We start from the raw sequence: 6,000 nt of genomic DNA, 5'->3' as shown, positions 1-6,000 counted from the left end.
GCTTTACCAACGGTAAAATAAGTGTTGTAATAGCTATTTTTACTGTCGGTATAGGGTTTTGGGACCTTTACCAATGGATTTTTGACTTTTACCAACGTATTTTACACCATCACTATATGGCAATTTATTTGTAGTGATATTTGGATGTGTAGCTTATGTGCATATTCATGGTGATGAGAGGTCCAAGATTAATCCGAAGTCTAGGAGTTGTATTTTCTTAGGCTATGTAAAAGGGGTCAAGGGTTATAAGTTATGGGATCCGGTGGCAAAAAAAATGCTAATCAGCCGAGATGCAATATTTAATGAGCAATCTATGTTACAAGAAAGTTGCAGAAATAATGTGTCGATATCAGAGGAAAACAGAGAAAATACAGTAGAGGTAGAACCATAACAATCTGAAAAAGAAGCTGAAAAGTCTGAGAGTTCAAGTTCAAGAGAAGAAGGATCAGTTCTAGATGTTGAACTTGGAAGACCCAAACATACAATCAAGCCACCAATTAGGTATGGTTTTGAAGATTTAGTCTCATTTGCACTTACAGTTAGTGATGGAGATCCTACTTTTTCCCAAGAGGCTATGAGTGATAAGAATAAAGATAAGTGGCTTGGTGCTATGGTTGAAAAGATAGTCTCTACATAAAAATAAGACATTGGAGCTGGTTGAACTTCCTTATAAAGAGAAGCGGGCTATAGGGTGCAAGTGGCTATACAAAAGAAAGGCGATAGTATTAAAGAAAACACGGGGGGAGTTCAAGGCTAGACTTGTGGCAAAGCGGTACTCACAACAGAAGGTGATTAGTTATGATGAGATATTTTTTCCTGTGGTCAAACACACTTATATCAGAGTGATGTTGGGCTTGGTAGCCAGGTAGAATATTTACTTAGAACAGATAGATGTGAAGACATCATAACACCAAAATAAGTCATTAGCGGCATTTTTTTTTAATATTTAGAGGCATTTTAAAACACAGTTAAATAGTAAAAAGGGATTTTCAAAAAACGCCGGGAAAAATGACGGCGAAGATGGTGTCAGCAATGTTCCAAAAAATTGGCGGCGTTTATCTTCAAATGCCGCCAAATTAGCGATGTTTTCAGACAAATGGCACTATGTTAGCCCGTTCTTTTAAAAAATAATTTTAAAAAAATATTAAATTAAAAAACAAAATTCTTTTAATATAAGGCTAATTTACTCTGATTTTAAAAAAGTAAATCAGCTCCTCTAAATTTTAAATTATTTTATTTCTTTTTTTCGATTTTTTTTTATATTTTTTTATTATTTTCTTTTTTCTCTTCTTTCTAGTTCCTCATCCTCCTCCTCTTCTTCTTCTTCTTCTTCTTCTTCTTCTTCTTCTTCTTCTCATAGCTATATCGTTCGTCATCATCATCATCATCATCATCATCATCTTTATTTCTTGCATTTTCCTCTTCTCCTTCTTCCACTTTCTTTCTCTTTTCATTATCTTCCAAGGGGTATTTATAGGAAATAAAAAATGATGGTATTTAGCGGTGTTTTGTTATGCTAAATGTTAATTTTAAAATAAATAGCGCCAAATTTAAATTTTTAAAAATAGATGGCACTAATTTCGAATTTTCTAATTTCACGGTGTTTTTATGCACAAACGCCGGTAAAGTTTAATTTTGTAAATTTTTAAATTAAAAAATATTTATAGTTTGGTGGCATTTTCTGGGATAAATGCAGCAAAAATTTAATTTTATAAATTTTAAATTAAAAAAAAATTTATAATTTAGCGCCGTTTATTGTAAAACACAATGAAAATTTAGTTTTATGAATTTTATAACAAAAAAGTATCTATAGTTTGGTGGTTTTTTTTAAAAAGCCGCTAAATATAAATTTTATGAATTTTAAATTTAAAAATATCAATAATTATGCGGTGTTTTACTTAAAAAAGCAGCTAAGTTTCAGTAATTTGGCGGCAATTATTTAAAAACGCCGCGAAAGTCTAATTTTGTGAATTTTAAAATAAAAAAGTATCTGTCATTTCACGGCGTTTGTTGAAAAAACGCCACTAAATATAAATTTTATGAATGTTAAATGTAAAAATATCAATAATTTCTCGGTATTGTTCCTGAAAACAGCGCTAAATTTCAGTAATTTGGCGGCATTTGTTGAAAAATGATGTTAAATTATGATTTTAGCTGCATTTAGCGGTAAACGTCATGATAACTTTAAATATAGGGCTTTTTAAAAACCCCCCGCAAACTAAACACCGCTAAAGACCTATTATGGTGTAGTGCAGCTTTCTTTTATGATGATTTGGAGGAACAGATTTACATGGAGCAACCACAAGGTTTTGTTCAACCTGTGTAGGAGAAATTGGTTTGCAACTTGAATAGATCACTGTATGGTTTGAAGCAATTTGCACGACAGTGGTACAAAAGGTTGATTTGTACATGATTCAGATTGGCTACAAGTGGTGTGAATTTGATTGTTGTGTTTATGTTTGAATCCTTAATGATGGTTCTTTTATTTTTCTGCTATTGTATGTGGATGATATATTAGTTTTTGCAAAGAATATGCATGATGTGATTGAATTGAACCCCTTATTGGCAAAAGAATTTGATATGAAAGATTTGGAAACTACAAAGAAGATCCTTGGTATGGAAATATGCAGGGATAGAAGCTCAAGGAAACTGTAGTTATCTTAACGGAGTCATGTTGAGAAGATATTGGACAAATTTGGTATAAGCAGAGCTAAATTACCAATTAGCACTCCTTTAACTTCCCACTTCACACTTTCTCAGGATCAATGCCCAAAATCAGTGATTGAAGGTATGTCATCGATTCTTTATGCTTGCTCAGTTGGCTACTTGATGTATTCTAAGGTTTGTGCAAGACTAGATTTGGAACATGTTGTTAGTCAGGTCAGCAAGTTTATGTCAAAGTATGGTAAACAATATTGGAAAGCAGTCAAGTGGATTTCCAGGTATCTAAGAGGCACCACATATTATGGCCTTGTATTTGGCAATGAAAAAAGTGATCCTTCAGTTGAGGGATATGTGGATTCAGACTACGCATGTGATTTGGATGACAAAAGGTCTACTACAAGATATGTCTTTACTCTTGCAGGAGGGCCTCTTTGTTGGAACTTGACTGTTCAGTTTATTTTGCATTGTTTATAATTGAAGTAGAATGTATAACAATTGCAGAGGCTGCTAAAGAAGGTTTATTGCTTACAGGGCTAGTCAAAGAATTGGGCATTGAGCAAGGTGGAGTTAGATTGCATTGTGATGGTCAAAGTGCAATCTACATGGCAAAGAATCAAGTCTATCATGCTAGAACCAAACACATTGAGGTGAGATTTCACAAAATCAGGGAATTGGTAGCATCTTGTCAAATATTATTAGAGAAGATTCACACCTTAGAGAATATAGCTGATACATCCACAAAGACAGTCACTACAGAGAAGTTCAAGCATTGCTTGGACTTGATCAATGTCTCTAAATACTAAGGAGGCATGGCACCCAACCTATCTAGATGATAAGAAGCTCCCCGGTTTTCTATCTCCATTGGGTATAGTTACCAAGGTGGAGATTTTTGTATATGACTCATATATAAGGGTGAAAGGACAGATGCTAGAGCCAAGTGGAACGAAACGATGGAGAGTAGAGTAGGAGCGGAGTGGAGTGGAGAAACGATGACACGGTTTATATATATATATATATATATATATTCATATACAAGGGTATTTTGGTGAAATTATATCATGTAGGGTTTATATATATATATATATATATATATATATATATATATTCATGTAATATGTAAGCCAAATTTTCTAATAAGAGAAATGATAGCTGCTTCGCTCTCGAGGAAGTAAGCATACACTATCGAACCTCGTTAAAATCTCTTGTGTTTGTGATTGCTTCTTTTCCCTTTTGATTTTGTGTTATATTTCTCAACAATGTTCAAGAAGGAAAGAAAAACCATTCATCGGATTTAAGCCTATCATTGTTGAGCTCTACTACGAATATTGAGTCGGTTCGATCATCAAAAGAGACCAAACAACGTGTGTCCTCATGCAACTATTGTCATCACCAATTCTATAGTTCACAAGCTCTTGGAAGACACCAAAATTCACATAAGAGAAAGTGCACTCTTCCTAAATGTGTCAACCAGGCTCATGATCTCTTAACACATGATGATGAGTACTTTTCCATTCAAAGCCATGCAATAAGGAATAGTTGTATAGTACTTCCAGAGTTCTTAGGATTCATGCTCACTGAATGATATATAAGCCTTATAATGTTACCGATTTGTTTAATTAACAATCACGCAGTTGGATGGTTGTTGGCAGGATGGAGATTGGCTAGAAATTTTTTAACATTGAATCAGTATCTTTCAAGGTGGCCGGAGTTACGTTTGATCAATCAATGGGTGCCGGAGTTTTGTTGTGGCCAAGTGGTGGTGATGGCGCATCATGAAATAGTACATCTGTGTGACATGGATAATAAGAGTGAACTAGCATTTGATCTAACAGTGTTTATCACGAACTGCAACAGCCCATTGATCATCAAACTGCTAAGAACCGCATGTGACGTGTTGCCCTCTGCCACAGCTTTCCTCACAAGCTGCGTCAACTCTACCATCCTCTTTCTCTTAGCCACCACTTCCCTGCTGAAGCCCCTTAACCTTTTCACTACTGCTGCCATTGTCACCCCGACACCACCACATTCTCTTTCTCATTGATACTCTTAAACCCCTGCCACAACGAAACCCCCACCTCCATCACCTTTACAACCATCTTCATTACTTCTTAATTTAATTTTTAAAAATAATATTTAATCATATTTTAATCTTTAAGAAGCCATATTAGTAGGAGTGGATGGAAGACCAAATGGCCATAATAAGGTGGACTAAATTTTTTCCATTTCAATAATATAGGGACCTTCTGAGAGCAAATTAGAATAGAAGAACCAAATAGGCACATTGAGTACAATAGAGGGACCAAATAGGGTATTACACCCTACTAATATTAAAGTTTCAATGTACAAGTCACTTTCATCTATAGGTTTATTATACTAGAACTAAATATTGTTAGTGCGATTTTTCTTGCATCCAATCCAGTTCAAAATACACGCTCAAAACATATTGAAATTGACCTTCACTTTGTGCGTGAAAAAGTAGCTGCTGGGGTTATACGAGTAATTCATGTTCCTTCATCCCTTCAATTTGCAGATATCATGACCAAGGGTTTATCAAATATCTTATTCTCTGAATTTCGCTCCAATCTGAACGTTCAATCCGCTCCCGTTCAGATTGCGGAGGGATGTTAGTGTCTATGTTTGAACGTTCAGATTGGAGTGAATTCAGAGAATAAGATATTTGATAAACCCTTGGTCATGATATCTACAAATTGAAGGGATGAAGGAACATGAAAGAACTCGTATAACCCCAGTAGCTACTTTTTCACGCACAAAGTGAAGGTCAATTTCAACATGTTTTGTGCATGTATTTTGAACTGGATTGGATGCAAGAAAAATTGCACTAACATTGTCATAAAAAACCAACATTGCAGATGGTAGTTTATGACCAAGCTCAGACAACAAAGAATGAAGCCATGAAATTTCAGTCACAGCATTAGCGACAGCCCGATATTCAACTTCAGCACTTGATCAAGAAACAATAGGCTGGCGTTTGGAAGACCAATAGATGAGATTCGGACCAAAAAAACACACAATAACCAGAAGTAGAACGACGGGTGTCAGGACAACCAGCCCAATCAGCATCAAAATAAACGACCATTTTATCTAAAGATCCTGGGAAAAGTAAAAGGCCATGATCAATAGTACCATTAAGATACCGCAAAATCCGCTTAACAGCCTTCATATGACTCGTCCGAGGAGCATGCATGAACAAACAAACTTGTTGAACAGCAAATGCTAGTTCAGGACGCGTGAAAGTAAGATATTGAAGTGCACCAACGATGTTGCGATACTCTGTAGCATTAGATAGAAGATCACCTTCAGTTAATGATAGTTTGC

The sequence above is a fragment of the Dioscorea cayenensis genome, chromosome 5 (assembly GCF_009730915.1).
Source record: "Dioscorea cayenensis subsp. rotundata cultivar TDr96_F1 chromosome 5, TDr96_F1_v2_PseudoChromosome.rev07_lg8_w22 25.fasta, whole genome shotgun sequence".
In the NCBI taxonomy this organism is placed as follows: Eukaryota; Viridiplantae; Streptophyta; class Magnoliopsida; order Dioscoreales; family Dioscoreaceae; genus Dioscorea; species Dioscorea cayenensis.
Note: the sequence above shows the minus strand (reverse complement) of the source record.